This window comes from Lactuca virosa, chromosome 6 (genome assembly GCF_052849685.1).
Source record: "Lactuca virosa cultivar CGN04683 chromosome 6, Lactuca_virosa_CGN04683_v6, whole genome shotgun sequence".
Lineage (NCBI taxonomy): Eukaryota > Viridiplantae > Streptophyta > Magnoliopsida > Asterales > Asteraceae > Lactuca > Lactuca virosa.
The window spans coordinates 252,147,044-252,164,764 of NC_136431.1; the positions used below are offsets into that span (position 1 = coordinate 252,147,044).

General features: G+C 35.7%; 2 pseudogenes; both read left to right on the forward strand.

The window, feature by feature from the left end:
• Positions 1-9,005: 9,005 nt before the first annotated feature.
• LOC145119084 (protein ZW2 pseudogene) lies at positions 9,006-9,842 on the forward strand (annotated as a pseudogene).
• A 3,013-nt stretch (positions 9,843-12,855) lies between these two features.
• On the forward strand, positions 12,856-14,008 carry LOC145120796 (protein ZW2 pseudogene; annotated as a pseudogene).
• Positions 14,009-17,721: the final 3,713 nt, after the last annotated feature.

A 17,721-nucleotide genomic window follows, 5' to 3' on the forward strand; every position in this document is an offset into this window, starting at 1 on the left:
CCGAAAGTGGGTCTCGGACCGAAGGTCATGTTCGGTTCTAAGAGGGTTCGGTCATAAGAGGGGCTTCGGCCCTATATGGCTGTTTTTCAAGAAATCTTCCCGTTTCGAGTGGGTTTTTGACTAAGTTAAGGGTCGGGATGCCCCGCGTGATTATAGAAAGTTAAAAGAGATTTTGAGAGAGATTTGGGAGAGAGAAAGATAGAGCGAGAGAGATTAAGAGAGACTTTGTTTGTGACCTTCGTCAGTGTTTAACCTCGTAATACAAGGTTTGTAAACCTCATTATGCCTCGCTATGAGTGTTATACGCCCCCGAAGGGTATGTAATATTGTTTTATCGAGTCGTTACACCACTTACCATGTTTAGGGTTTGATTTCCTGAACATATGAAACCTCTAAATGATACTTTGTATTAACATCAAGGATTTTTCACTAGAATTTTTAAAGTAAGCCCTAACATACAAGAACTAGTTGAGTGAACCGGTTTGACCCTTTGACTTTGACTTGACCAGAAATTTGCGGTTGTCACAATTTAGGCCACAGTGTAATTGGAATCAGGGAACAGTAGGTCGTTGGAGACCAGGCGTGATGTAAGACTACAGTGGTTCTGGTAACATTCATTTTTCGTATTAGATTCGGGGGTGACGGGGAGTCGGACTGTTATGATCGGGAGGATCAGAAGGAATAATGGAGCCATGAGTGGGAATATGGTTAGGGCAGATTTCGATAGCCGAAGTTCTCTTTGGAAGTCGTGGGGGGCAACTGTGAGGTTGCTCTTTGACTCGACATTTGGGCAGGAACCCGGTATTTCAGATAGTTGACAGATCAATTGGGACCAGGTAGGTCTCGATTGCTTTTGGAAAGCAACTAGTAGGCAGCGTGATGTTTCGTACAGTGTTAGTGACTTAGGATTTGTGTGTTCGGAATAGCTCGTTGTTCGGGAAATGCTAAGTCACTTGCAGTTTGGGTTAAATAACCTCAGAGTAAGTGATTTGACCCTGTTGCGCAGCTCTCGTCTGAGTCTAACCATTGTAGGGATGAGTCTTCTACTCGGAGGATTATCTGAGCCTTCTTTCAAGTATAGGTGTTCTACATCTAGTTATGGTCAGTGACCTTGTTCCCAATGGTAGCATCGAGATAATAGAGGTTGGAAGTGTTCTGTTTAGTTTGGTATTTAAGGTGGAATTGGCTCGGTAATGGTTTAGTGTGGACGGTCTGTCTGGGGTCAGACCAACTTGAGACTTCAAGTTCGGGAATGAAGAAGTGGTTTTATGCATGGGTTTTGGATTCGTTGTCGTTGGGTCGAAGAGTTCTGCCAGGTTTTGTTGTTCTTCGAGTTGAAAGTTTCTGTGTGTATTCGGTTGTCTCAGGAAGGTCGTTTTATGCACAGAATTTTCAGTTGCGTTCCTCAGGTGGTTTTTTTATATGGGTGTTAGTAAGGAATGATTTCGAGCACGAAATCTACTTTACGTGGGGGAGAGTTATCACGACATGTTTCAAATCGTTCCCATTTCGGGGTGGTGAGCAAGGAGTGGGTATTAGCAGACATACAACCCTTGAAGAATTGAGTTTGGGCTCATTTGTATGTGGATAATGTATTTTGGATGATCCGGGTATTTGGTTTGTGTTTTGGAGCCCAATGGTTGCGTTTGTTCGGGCCTGTTATGAATTTCGGATTTAAGTTCGGTTGGTTTCCAGCTATGTAAAGTTGATAGAAGTGTAGGGCTTCTCGTTACCTTTCTGTGGATATAAAGAACGCCGAAAACGGATAAAGGACGCAAAAGTTATGACCATTTGAAGTTAGAAGGGTTTTGGGCCGAACCAGGTACGCGGGGCGTATCCGATGGGAACGCATGGCGTTCAATGAAAATGGTCGCGGGTCTGGGTAGGAATGCAAGGCGTTCCCCAAGGGAACTCAGTGCGTTCGCTGGGCAGATTCAAAAGCTCGTTTTTAGGGTTTGGTCCCTTTATAAGCATCATTATGGACCCAAACCTCTTCCATTCTTCAGCCTCCATCCTCTCTAACCCTAGGAACGAAACCCTAGCCTCCATTTTAGTGATTCTTGAGCTTTAAAATGATTTATGAGTACTTTGGTGCTTGAGGAGGAAGAAGGAACTTCTTGAAGAGTCATTGCTTGAGTTGGAGCTTTTGGATCCAGGCTTTATGCACCTAGATCTATCTTCTGGAGGTATGAAGTCTCAACCTTGACAACTCTTTCATGTAGATCTGGCTAAGTGGTATTTTGTTATAGTTTTGGTCCCTTTAAGGTGGTTCTTGTGAGTAGAAGTTACTCCAGAACCTTTGAGCTTCATATATGGTCCTTGTTGAGGTTATGGAGTCATAAAGTTTGGATCTTGATGGGTGTAGACCTTCCATGCATGATTTGGTAGTTATTTGATGAAGTTTGGGGACTTAGGGTTTTGATTTGGGTCCCATTGAGTTATGCTAAGTCATAAATTTGGAAACTTTATGACTTGAGAAGTCCCTTTGAATCAGATCTGGAAGTTTGGACTAAGGTCTTTAGGTAAAAGCTTGCATCTTGGCCTCTTTATGGAGTTAGAAGGCTTGAAATCATGATTGGGTCCTTTTGGACCATACAAAGGTTCCACTTTGACAACTTTATGGATTAAGTCACTGATATGAAACTATTTTGAGGATTGGAACGTGGGACTTAAGGTATTAAGACGTTTGGGGTAATTTTGGACAATGGCTGGGAACGTTGTGCGTTCATCTCGGGAACACGGTGCGTTCAGGCAAAAGGTCCCGATCGGTGGTATGGCAATGAACACCCTGCGCTCCACCAGGGAATGCAGTGCGTTCGGTTCATCAGTGGGCTTTTTGGGCTTTTGGTCATGGACTTGTCTTGGGGTTCGGGCTTGTTTCTTTGGGCTATACATTATTTGTTTGGGCTTTGGTTGGGCCTCAGGACTTTGAGTGAACCTTAGGTTTGGTTTGGGTCTCGAGTTGTGTTGTTGGGCCATTAGTGGGCCGTGGGCATGTTTGGGTCGACCCATTAAGGAAAGGGTAAAGTGGTCTTTTACCCTAGGAGTTGGGACTTATGAGTTGAGGTCACTGTTAATGGGTTATGGCATAATTATTAATTGGGATTTATTTGTTGTTAGTGTGGGATTTCTGGTTTGGCAGCCGAGTGTTATCAGACTGCAGCGGATCAAGGTGAGTTACCTTCCCGGTAGTAGTGGGTCGAAGGCACCAATGTCAGCCCACTTATTGTTGTTTATAGTGAGATGATTGTCTTTGTGATAATTGTCTGGTATGCCACTATCTGTTGCAACTTATATGCTTGTATGCTATGATATTATGTGGTAGTGGTAGAGAGAGGTGAAATAGACCCTGTAACCGGTTGAAAGAGACCGAAGGGGTAGGCCATCACCCAAATATGCTAGGCAGTATGTGATTTATATGCTAGGATAATATGTGGTAGTGGTAGGGGTGAAATAGACCCCGTAACCAGTTGAAAGAGACCGAAGGGATAGGCCAGCACCCAGATATGCTCGGTAGTACCAGTTGAAAGTAACCGAAAGGGTTGAGACATATCTAGTACCGGTTGAAAGAGACCGAAGGGGTTGAAATATACCCATTACCGGTTGAAAGAGACCGAAGGGGTTGAAACATACCCAATACCGGTTGAAAGAGACCGAAGGGGCTGCAAGCACCCATATATGCTTGATAGTCATGTATGTATGGTATGTGGTATGATGGGGGGAACTCACTAAGCTTTGTGATTACGGTTTTCAGTTTTGGTTTCAGGTACTTCTTCTTCAAAAGGAAAGGAGCCGGCATGATCGCAGCGCATCACACTATGTTTTTCCGCACATGAGATCTTTGGGAGTTGTACTCTGATAGTTGTTTTACTATGACATGATATGATTATTGACACTTGGTCTTGAGTATGATTTGGATGATGTTTTCAGACTACCATTTTATAGCATTACCTAAATAAAAATGAAATTTTTGGTCTTAAATTTTGGGATGTTACACTTGAGTTGGACCAAGAATACAACCGCCTATCCCATTCATTGGTTGGGTGCAACCATGTTTTCATTTGATTTTGCGCTGGTAGTAGCCTATGTTGTGCAAGTAACTGTATGTGATAAAGGGTATGGCCTGGGTTGTGTTTGGTTAGCGTCGAAAGAAATGTTGAATGGGTTTTCTGCAAGACAGTGGGTTGACGGTTAAGTATCTTTAGACTTGGTAGTCATTTGGTTGAGACTCTTCGGTCTCAGATCGTCAGTCTTATTGGCATGGTTAGATGCAGTGTGTTGTTCTTGGGAGTCGGGAGACTCGGTGACCAGCTGGTTTGGATCATGTGGTTAGGAAAAGTTATTTAGAATGGTATATTATTTGTGTACCTGAAGTCACTTAATGAATGGTTGCTATGGTAGACCCCATCTTCTTGTGGGCTGTCTATTAGGAGTTTGGTTTCCAGTATGAGGAGTTGGTTCTAAAATATCAAGTGATTTGTCAGGTGGAGGTACGTCTGAGCTGATGAGGGATTTCGATGCAATGTGCGAATTATTGGATTGACCATTCTTATGCATGTGGGTGCAGCGGGTTGGTGATGACTTGTCAGGAAGTCAAGAGTATATTTAATGTTTTTGGGCGGAATTTGCCATTGGAATGTTTTGAGTATTGTTTCAGCACGTTTTGGCGGTGTCCCTAGTCAGGGACTAGGGGTAGGTTCGACGAATGGATGATCATCAATCTTAGGGAAAGAGTTCTAAGAACAGACTGATGGGTTCCCGGTTCGGGATGTATAGTGACGAGGATGGTTTGTGGTTATAGTACTGAGAGTCCCCGCTTTGTGTAGTTTTCTCTGGAAGTTGGGTCATACAGTTAAGGAGAGAAAGAAAATTGTTGTGTTTGAGCATTTTCAAGTTATTGGGTTGCTTGTTGGTAGTTGGGGGTTTCCGAGTGGTCTCTAGAGTTTTATTTATAAGATGCTTTGATTTCGAAATGGTTAAAGGGATTTTATGGAATATGTTGGTGTTATTTTAGAAATCGTAACCGAGACGGATTTTGAGAATGAAATCTAATTTAAGTGCGGGAGAATTGTAACATCCTGTTTCCTGCCATTTCTGGTCCGTGGGTCGGAAGTCGATTGAGTAAGGCTTTGGGCCTTAAGGAAGCAAAGTTTAGTCCTTGTGTAAGGAGGTAATGTTAGTTAAGAGATTTTACCCTTGAATTGAGTTTTGGGCCAAAGGGTAGAAAGGGAAAAGTCATAGGTCGGGTTCTTGCATGAAATTTGGGTTTTTTATTTGAGAAGTTTTTAGTCCAAGATTTTTATATAATATTTTAGAGATCTTCAACACCTTTTCGTGGATATAAAGAACATCGAAAACAGAGTTGGAACAAAGAAGTTACGATCGTATGAAGTTAGGGCGATTTTTGGGTTAGCCACGTACGTCGGGCGTACGGGGAGTACGTTGGGCGTACTAGGGTATCCCTAGTACGCTGGGCGTACTAGGAGTATGTTGGTCGTATGCGATCAGTGCCCAAACCCTATTTTCATGGTTTGAGCCCTATTTAAGCTCCTTAACTCCCCCAAACTCATCCCATTCTCAGCCTCCACCTCTCCAACACCCTCTCTTGAAACCCTAACCCTAGATTTAGCCTTGTGAGCAAAAAGAAGGTGTTTTAAGTGCTTTGGAGTGTTCTTGGTGCACCTTGGAGAAGAAGGAACTCATTGAAGAAGCATTGGTTGCTTTGGAGCTTGTAGATCCAGACCTTGTTCACCTTGATCTTTCTTCTAGAGGTATAAAGTTTGAATCTTGATGATGAAATTGTTAGATCTAGCTAGTTTTGGGTGTGATGAGCTTTTGGTCACTTTAAGTGCATAAAGTTTAGATCTTGAAAGTTTGTGACCTTGTTATGGATAAAGTTGGAAACTTTTTCCATCTAAACATCATAATAATTCAAATATAAAAGCTTGAGACTTGGACTTAATGGATTAAATTGGAAAAGATGCACTTTTGGCCCCTTTGAGACTTGAAGACTAGATCTTGGTTGGTTGGACCATTCTAACGGACAAAGTTGGAAACTTTATCCATTATGGAGTTATTAGGAACCATAAAAATATCATCTTGATGGGTTTTGATGAATCATGCTTAATTTGATGTTCATATTATGCATTTAGATGGATAAAATCAGGTTTTGTGTCCCATGAAGACATGCAAAAGCATAAAGTTGGCAACTTTACGGCTTACTACGTTTTATGGAGCCTAGATCTTAAGTTGGACATTATGTCTTAACCGATTAACACCTCTAAATGGAAGTTTTTCATCTGGGGCGTACGCACATGTATGTCGCGCGTACGTACCGAAGGTCCCGATGCTGCGAGGGTTTTGAGTACGCCGGGCATACTTCGAGGGTACGATGAGCGTACTCACCAGAGGTTATTTTGGAATTAGAGACTTTGGGCCCTTTTTGGGCCGTAAGTTTTGTTGTGATGGGCTTTTAGACTTGGACCTATTTTTGACATGGCATATCTTTTGGGTTTTGGGCCATATTTGGACTTTGGGTGTCTTTTAGGAATTGGGCCACTATTGGGCTTTTAGTGCCTTTGAGTTGGGCTGCCAAGTGAGGTAAGGGTAAAATGGTCTTTTACCTTGGGTATTGGACAAATGAACTAGATTCTCGGATATGGTTTATGGCCCAATTATTAATTGGGGTTTTATTTTATTGGTTAGCGTGGGGATTCTCCGGTTCAGCAGCCCGAACATCTGTTTGACTGACAGCCGACTGAGGTGAGTTTCCTCACTGTGTTTGGTGGGTCGAAGGCACCAATGCCAGTCCATAGTTTATTATGATTAGGATGCTAGTTGTCTGTGTGTATATTTTTTTTGAAGGAAACGGTGGAGATCATGGATCGAGAAATCAAAAGCCTCAAACAAAGCCGCATACTTATAGTAAACATCCAATGGAACTCTCATAGAGAGTCTGAGTTTACTTGTCAACGTGAGGATCAAATGAAATAAAAGTATCCGCAATTTTTCCAGCGGTGCTCCCTCCACTACTGGAATGAAATACTAGTAGAACACAATGATAGTGGAACAAAATAATCTAGAACTTAATAACCTCGGGACGAAATTCCCTTAACGGGGAGGTAATTAGACATTCCGGAATTTAGGTCAAAGACTGTGAATGGTCAAGTTCACAGTAAATCTCTTTGTAATTTGACTCATTGAGTTTTAGTGCGCCTAATGTGAAATAAATGAGATCATTTCAACTATCATAAGATACCAGATGGTATCTTATTCCAAATGTGTAAGCTGACAAACGAATCAAACGACTCAAACTGCAACCATAGTTAATGCGTCTGGAAAACTAAAATTTCGTATTAAGCAGTTGTGAGCAAAACAAACATTCTAGTCTCGTAGTACATGTTTCCTTGTTTCCGAAAGTATAAAGATCGTCCAAAATGGAGTTCGTATGCAAAATATACGACCATTTTAAGAATCCAAAACCAGTATAATACTGATTTTCTTAAAATCGTTTCTAACCGTTGAGGGACTTGCACACCTCAAATGGAATTTCCGAAAGCATTTTTGGACTCAGGCTATAGCCTAACATTTAATTTCATTTTTCAAATATTTTTGTAAAAATATTTATAAAAGTAAAAAATCAGACGTTTTCAGCTTAATTAAATGCGAAACTTTAAACGTCATTTCACGGAGATCATTATAACATAATTCAATTCCGTTTGCATTTTTGGAATCACCACGACCTGAACCTTAAGCAGTCACTTTTAGAAAATTTATATAATCGATGCGAGGGCACGAGAATCGAGGTATGCATCACGATAAATAAATATATATAAAATATATTGTAGTTATTATTGTGAAAAATGTTTATAAGACGTATAATGATAAGGCCACTATATATGTATATATACATTTGGTGACGTTTGCGACTTCAAGAGATCCAAATTAGTCATGTAATAACAATACATATGTGTTATATAATTAAATATATATGCCATGTAACATTTCCAAATACTAATTAATACTATATATGGCAAAATTTGGACCTTGATTATGTATAAATATTCAATTTTTATATATATATTACAAACATACATGGAAAACTTTTAATATGAAAGTGTGTAAATATTATGTATGTATTATTGTTATAAAATGTCTCCAACCAATATACACATACATACAATAAGAGTATATTAAATCTATTAAAAATATACATCCATACCAATAGATAAATTCTTACACAAATACACAAAATACATAATTATTAAACGAATATAATTTCTCAACAATACATACATCAATACATACCCATTGGATCAAATGTGCAAATCAAGACACAAATTATATACATAATACATAGACTCAATCAAAATCATGTAAAATCTAATATCAACTAAATTAAACATTTTTTACAAAGATAAACTCAATTAAACATATTGGAATGTTTGTTGACTATTTTAAAACAACTAACCGAATAGTTTCTTGATTGTTTGGGCTTTGGGCCATATTGTCAAAAGTTTAGCTGGTAACTTATTTTGTTAGCTTCTTATTTGGCCCTGCATAATTTAGACGAGATCGATCATGATTCCATGACTCATGCATGACAATTGACTTATCGACATGCAGTAATTTATCCTTATAGTATATTTTATATAAGAGCAAATATTTTATTTTTGAGTTCTTATTATATATATATATATATATATATATATATATATATATATATATATATATATATATATATATATATACACTACCATTTTATATTTTATTTCTAAAAGATAACACGCCGCTCTTTTATAAAAAAATTATATCTCCTTTAAACAAATAAACAAATAAAGTGATATTAAAATCTATTAAAAGAAACATTTTTTCATCTTTTGTTGCAGGGACACCGAGTCCAATATGCGGCAACATTTTCTTTGTCGTTAAGAAGAATAAAAAAAAAATACTTTCATAATATAAATATAATTTAATTATTAATTCATATATCTCATCCACGTAAACAACTAGATAATATAGGTGTGTGTATACCAATAGTGAACCGACAATGGCCACCAACACTCTTCAAACATTCACGGCGTTTTACGACGGTTGGCTTCTCCGCCACCAGCGCCTCCAAGACCAGTTATCCGCCGTCGCCAATGTCAAAGATGAAGATCTCAGTAAATTGGTGGAACAAGCCGCCGAACATTACCGCCTATACTACGAACAAAAATCAATCGCAATCGATAAAGACGTTTTTCTCATATGCTCTCCGCCGTGGTACACCTCTTTCGAGAAAGCATTGTTCTGGGTGAGCGAATTCCCACCGTCGTTGTTTTTCCGGTTCCTTAGCGATCTGAATCTGACGACGGAGCAGGCGAGGAGGGTGGAGACGGTGAGGGTGGAGGCGGCGCGGAAGGAGTCGGAGATAGGGGAGGCGATGGCGACGGTACAGGAGAGTTTAGCGGCGGCGCCGTTGTATGGGTTGGTGAATAGGACGGAGAGGTTGGTGGATGGGCAGGTGTCGGAGCTGGATGATGCTATGGAGGAGTTGAAGGAGGCGATGAGGGTGGTGATGGTGGAGGCGGATGGTTTAAGGGTGATGACGGTGGTGGAGATCTTGGAGGTTTTGGAGGTGATGCAGAGGGTGAAGTTTTTTGCTGCTGTTGGGGAATTTCGTATTCGAGCTAGGCGGATCGGGTTGCAGATGGATGTATAAACTCTTTCATTTATCGAATAAAAATGTTACTCTTTAATTATATGATCAGAATCTAGTTTTAACTTTTAAGGCAACATGTATCATTGATTTTGTATTGAACAAGTTGATGAATATATAGTTATATTTTGAATTGATATTATCCACATCTCATAATCATAGACCAAAAGTTTATTGAAAAGCAATAAGTCTGTAAATGTAAATGTTGTTAGATTTATCACAATTGTGTTTTAATTGAGTTATGTCTGTTTTTTTATAATTTTTTGTAGTTATTTTTCCATTTATCAATGTAAAGTGTTTTTTCTCATTCTTATTTTCTTACAAAGTCCATGATAAAACCTTTTTATAATTTTTTTTTAAATAATTTTCAACCAAAAGAACTTTTGAAATACGAAATAACTATAAATTTTTTTCAAATGAATTTTTTTTGAAAGTGCTTGCTAATTAATTAACAAGCTTTTGACATGAGTTTTTTTTAATTGCTGTTGGGTCTCATTTGTTAGCTAGAAATCGATAACTTCTTTAAACAACCTAATGGAAATTAGATTGAAAAGCTCTCCTACTATATAGTTTTTTTATAAGCTTGTCATTTGAAACTTTATTAAAAATCTTCATAACAAACTCTCGTATTGCTAAGATGTGAGGTATATTTACTCGTTTACCCACCACACAATCATCTCTATCAATATCAGCTTTCACGTCACCAAAGAGAGGAGGATAGTGTTCAAATTATCAACGTTGTCCACATCATCACAACACCTGTGTTCATGTGGTAAGTCGTGATTGAGGCTATGCTTAGAAATGCCAACCTTGACCACATCATCACAATTCCATCCAGGTGGGTCACATTGGCCACATCACACCACATCCTTGGTCTTAAAGATAAAAGTATAGCCTTGTTGATTATACACTATATATACATATCTAGAAAAAAAATCCAACTGAGGTTCAATTTAATTTAAATGAATATAGCAAAACTTTTTAGCACCAAATTTATATAAAATAATATACAAATACTATAAATTTCTAATAAATCATATATTTTATAACCTCGAGATATTTGGGTTGCGCTGGCACATCTAATAAATATTGGAGTAAACTACAGAAGTGGTCCCTGTGCTTTTGTCAGATTTCTAGGTTAGGTCCCTAAGTTTAAAAATTGATAGGTTGCATCCTATGGTTTATGAATATTATAGTTTTGGTCCTTGTTTTTTTTATAAAAAGAATAACTTACCATTCCTTTTTCTTTTTCATTTTCTTTTAACAATTTATTATTATTATTATTATATAACAATTTTATTTGTACTTTATTTTAATATAATTCGTAGAGATTTCTTATAAAATTATTTTTATTTTTTTAAATTAATTATCTAAATTATATATATATATATATATATATATATATATATATATATATATATATATATATATATATCAGTGTTGTAAAAATCCCGATTAGGTCCCGATTAATCTCCGATTAATCCCTAAGCACTACTCGACCGATTAGAGAGCGCCTAGCGATTAATCCATGTATACAAAATGACTGAAACAGTAGAACCCGATGAAATTTTAACACTTTGAAGAATTTATATCTCAATAGAAACTATTTGAGGTATGATTAGTGTTGTATTTATCATATTAACCTATTTTGTTATGATATTAGTGGTATTTATGAACTTTTATATGATATTAGTCATATTTAATTTTTCAAAATATAACAAATTAGCAATTAATGGTCCCCGATTAATCTCCGCCTAGTCGATTAATCCCTTAACCCTAGTTCACCGACTAGCTAACGTCGAACGATTTTTACAACCTTGATATATATATATATATATATATATATATATATATATATATATATATATATATATATATATATATATATATATATTTATCTTTGTTTTTGTGGTTTAAAAATCTTTTAATATTTTTGACGTCTTATTCGAATATATGATTTAATATGTTTTTTTTACGTTTTGTTCGTTCACATTATATAATGTATTTTTATGTTTTGCTCAAATAAACAAATTAAAATATAACCTTAGATAACTATCAAACATCAAATATAATTATTTAATGGTGTTTTTTATGTGTTTTTCATTTACATCATTCGTTTATGTGCTTTACTTCTTTTTATTCAGTTTTAAAAGGTTTTATTGTCACTATTTAAACGAATAATATTAAATATTAGGATAAACAACTATCATACCGTCATAACAACTATTAGTTACAAGAATAATCTTAGATAAATTCTACCGCTTGTTAATACCCATTAAGTATATATTTTCTGAAATAATAAAAAATTCTCCTCGTATTTTAATTTGAATCCTATTTCTTTTGTTAAAATAAACACGAGGGGAATTTTTTATTATTTCAGACAATATATACTTAATGGGTATTAACAAACGATAGATTTTATTTAAGATTATTTTTTTAACAAATAGTTGTTATTTTGATAGTTATTTATACTAACATGTAAGATTATTTGTTTAAAAAGTAACAATAAACCTCTTAAAGTTGAATAAAAAAATAAAGCACATAAACGAATAATGTAAACGAAAACCACATAAAAACAACATTAATTAATTATATTTGATGTTTGATAGTTATTCGGGGTTCTATTTTAATTTGTTTATTCCATCAAAACATATAAAAAAAACTTTATATAATGTGAACAAACAAAACGTAAAAAAATATATTAAATCATATATTCGAATAAGACGTCAAAAATATTAAATGATTTTTAAACCATAAAAAAAGATAAATAAATAAAACTAAGAATAAATAATAATATGATATATATATATATATATATAATTTTAAAAAATAAATATAATTTTGTATGAATCTATACAAATTCTATTAAAATAAAGAACAAATATAATAATAATAATAATAATAATAATAATAATAATAAAAAATTGTTAAAAGTAAATAAAAAGAAAAGGTAAGTTAGAAGCAAAGACCAAAAATGCAATATTCATAAATCACACGAATACAACCTATCAATTTTTAAACTTAGGACTAAATCTGCAAATCTGACCAAAGTAGAGAGACCATTTTGTAATTTGCTCTAAATATTGTCTTCGCCAAAAAGGAATCAACCATACTCATACTCATATGATATCGCAAGAAACAGATGATGACACAAATGATGACGACAAGAAAATATTACTATTTTTTTTTTTTATAATATACTCATCTTCCCTGTTGCTGGACATTTACAAACCGCCATTACTAATTTACTTCCCTGAATCTTCTTGTCAATACACACGGATGGAAAAAAATATTCCAAATCCCTCAACCGCCCAAATCATAAATCATAATACCTACAAGGAAACGGATTCTTAGCAGCTAAGAATAATTAATCATGCTTCTGTATATAAGAACATTGTTTCTTCTTCGACCTGAGTGTTGGACTGAAAATGGATAATCAGAGATCAGTTCGGGAATCATTTGCTGAATATTTTGAGGGTTGGGAGGCTCAACACAGGAGCTACCTCGACAAGCTCGTAGCCATAGCCACTCAAAATGAAACCGAAGAAGATTCAGTGAGGCATTTGGTCGACCAAGTGGTGTGCCACTACCAAGAGTACTACGATGAGAAAAGCAAAGCAGCTGAGTCCGATGTTTTTCTCATGTTTTCTCCGCCTTGGTTCAGTTCTTTCGAGCGGACGCTTTTATGGGCAACTGGGTTTAGACCGTCGATGGCGTTTCGGTTAATTAGGGAGTCGGTGGGTGGGGAATTGAGTGAAGAACAGAATGAGAGGATTACGGTGGTGAGAGAGAAGACACGGCGGTTGGAGAGGGAGATTTCGGAGGCTCTGGCGAGTGTGCAAGAGAGCGTTGCGGCACAGCCGTTCTCCGATTTGGTGAAGAGGGAAGCGAGATTGGTTGATGGGGAGGCGTCTGCAATGGAAGATGCATTCGAGGAATTGAAGGCGGCGATGCTGGCTGTAATGAGAGATGCTGATTGTCTCCGGCAACATACCGCCGGAGAAGTGTTGGAGGTGCTGACTCCGGCTCAGAAGGTGAGGTTTTTGGCCGGAACTTCGCAGTTTTGGCTTCAGTCGAGGAGACTTGGTATGGAGAGAGATAAACAGAATGAACTTTCAAGAAAAGCCATCACTTAGCTAATCGATTTTATTTTAATGGGGTCCAATATATTATTTTGGTCCCTAATGAGTGTTTTAGGACTAAGATATGATAATCTATAACAGAGCGTCAACAATTTTGGATCGGTTTATTATTATATTGTAGTTTTCATGGTTTTGACTCATATGTAACATGCAAAAATGTGATTCATATTATGATTGCTAGGATTTGATATTATGTTAGTAACTTGTATCGACATACTATACAAACATCTCATTTTTGTCTAAACATTTGCTACTACGGCATGACATATAATTGCTATTTGACTTAATCCAAGTAGGGAAATAGAAGAGCAGGCAAAATATTCATCCCAATGATCAACTTTCTTAATTATATTTAACAAAATGAAACCCGCACCCTTAAAAATAGGTCAAATTTCAAGTTTTAAAGTCCAGAATAAATAGTCCCAAGTTTTTCACTGACTTTTTTAGGTCAAATTTCGAGATTTAAAGTTCAAAGTAAGTGGTCTCCATTATTCAAGACTCAATATTGGACCTTTCACGCTCCTTGCAACCACACTACGAACTCTCTTAATCTCTCACATCCTCACAACTTTGACTTCGAAACTTTAAATTCATTAGACTATAAAATCTACAACTTTTTCTTATCAGATCTTTTAAAGTGTTTCGAACATAAGGGAAGTTAACACATATAGACATTTATAGAACTGTATACCATAGATGTAACATACCCTAACATTTAAAATGTTTATACAACTTTGAATCCTGGTTTTCATAAGATTTGTGCTTTAACATTTGTCATAGGTTGCTTTAAGTTAAAAACATATTAAATTAAGCCTACACGTGCTTAAGTATCTTTTTTTTTAGAACAACAAATTTAACCTACACATACTAACTACTTCCTAATACCACCTATGTTCCCGATGAAACTTGAACCATCGATCTCAAAAAGAAAGCATAACACCTGATAACACTGGGCAAAAAATCATTTGGTGCTTAAGTATCTTTATTGTTGAAAATTGTAAGTTTCAAAGTGGGTAAATAGTTCCAGAGCTTTCTAATTAAGGTATACATTGTTTTCTTAAAAATAAATAATTCTTATTGATTAAATGTTTAAGGTAATTTGGAACTTTTGTACTTATAATTTTTTTCACTTGGATAAACTCTTTAACTTTATTTTGTTAAATGTTTTGTCTTTAAGAAAAATCAAAAATCGTTTTATGCTTATTTATTAATTTTAATTTTTTATTACTACATTCTCACTCCTACACATGTCAATCTTTTATTTCCTTTTCACGTTCCCATCAATTTAGTTGGACCCCCCCCCCTCGCGCATTCTCATTTTTCTCCCACCCCATGTCAACCGTTTATTTATTTTTCACATTCACATCATTTTAGTTGGACTACCCTCTCACTTTTTCTACAATGATTAGGTAAATTTGTGAAGGTTAAGAGAAACAAAGATAACAATGAAGGCATCTAATATCAACAATGGCAAAACCATGAAGGTAAAGCAATGAAATCAATTTTCGTTCCCTCGCATTCTCTCTAATATGATGAATCTCTAGGGGTATGTATACATTCCAGAAGTGAGAATGAGAGAGAACGAGTGCAGAGTTACAAGGCCTTGCAAATTAGCTGCAAGCCCTAGGGGTTTGTATACAACCCCTTGTAATAAGGTTAAAATTATACATAAAAATGTATCATCAAGTGCAGAGTTGCAAAGCCTTGCAGATCAGCTGCAAGCCCTTGTAAACCCGCCTTTGGATAATTAGTTTGATAGTTCAACTTAGGTTTTGTAGTGATGTTATTGGTTTTATTATGATGTATATGTGGTATTTGATACTTTAACACTTACTATATTTTGTTAGAAGACAACATTCACGTTTAAAGTAATTTATTATCTAAGAGTACATGTCCTTATATTACTTTGATGATTTCAATTATTTTCCATCATGTCATATCATTCATATATGTTATGGGAATACTATATGTATAATGTGCGCACTTATTAAATTTACCTTTAAGGTTAGTTTTCTTACAAATAGGAATAACTATGATGTTTTGCACTTGGTTTTCTCCATGAACTTGTGAATTCGCTTAGATGTTTTAAAAATGTGACGATATTCTAGACATGTCTCATTTAGCTAACAATATGATTATATGAACTCACTTAGCTTTCTTTTTGAGGTGATGAAATCACTTAGGTAACATTAAAAGGAGATGAACTCACTTAGATATCATTATGAGGTGATGAACTCACTTAACTAACATTGTAAGTAGATGAATTCGTTAAGCCACCATTATGGGGAGATGGACTTATTTAGCTAACATTTTGAGGATATTAACCCACGTAGCTATCGTGTGAGGTGTTGGACTATGAGATTGACTTGGGTTGGATTTTAGAAGTGTTTTCATTGCATTGATTTTTATATGTTAAAGTTAGTTTTGATGATTATTGATGTTGAACAATGCTAATATTATATGGTTTTTCCCAAAAAAAAAAAAAAAACGAGTTATGTATTTCTTTGCTATTTCTAAGTTGTTTTTCATTTTTGGAAACAAGCGGAAGTAGCATAATTCCCTTAAAAATTTATTAATTTTCTAAACTAATTTTAGAGGTTTGACTTTGAGTTTGAAATGTCAACTTATCCACCAACCTTTAGAGTTGACCTCAGACCTTTATATAGGGTTCGATTCCTGTGAGGACTCATTTTAAAGTGAGGACTCGTGTGGACACCTTAAAAAAATTGAAAATAAATCTAAAAAAAATACAAATCATAAAATCGAACATAGATCTATGTCCGGGAGAAAAAATTAAAAATTAGAAAAAAAATGCATCATTAAAATTGATCAATGATTCAATTTTAATTTTTTATTTTGCATCATTATGATCCATGCTTCAATTTTAATTATCCAAAAAAAATTCCAATTTTTTTTCTCCCGGACATAGATCTATGCTCGATTTTATGATTTGTATTTTTTTAGATTTTTTTTTAATTTTTTAAGGTGTCCTCACGAGTCCTCACTTTAAAATGAGTCATCATCCAATCATATATATATATATATATATATATATATATATATATATATATATATATATATATATTGTAACACCCATAAAATCAAGCAAATTTAAAACTTTTAAAAACATTTCAACCCATTAAAAATCATTACATCTTTGTTTTCAAAATGTATAATATCAGTTTTCCCAGAAACATAAACAAAACAGGAGGAGCAGTACGATCATGTCTTCACCTTGCCGCGATCCCCTGATGTACCTGAAACAATAAACTGAAACTGTAAGCCCGAAAGCTTAGTGAGTTCCCCCAAAATACCCATACCCACAACAATACACATATAATCATAAACATCATACTATGGGTCCAGTCAACCATCGGTTTGGAATACCCCAGGCCCTCAACCATTCGGTTGGAATGCCAACATACTATGGGTCCAATCATCCTCGGGATGGAATACCCCAGGCCCACAACCAACAGGTTGGAATGCCCACACACTACGAGTCCAATCATCCTCGGGATGGAATACTCACGACCCACAACCTACAGGTTGGAATGCCTAGGTCTATTGGCCTCCGCATAAAGCAGATAGGCCTCAACCGCTAAACAAACATGTGCACATATAACAGATAATCACATAATAGTCTATAGACAATATTTTATCTAACGGATCATACCACATAGCACATAACACCATTTTATCTACCAGGATGTCGATCTAACAGATCATACCACATATCATATAATATTATCCTACCCTCTAGGATACCGATCTAACAGATCATGCCACATACCATATAATATTATCCTACCCTCTAGGATACCGATCTAACAGGTCATACTAGCATAACATAACCAGATAACAATCCAAAGGGCCAACCTT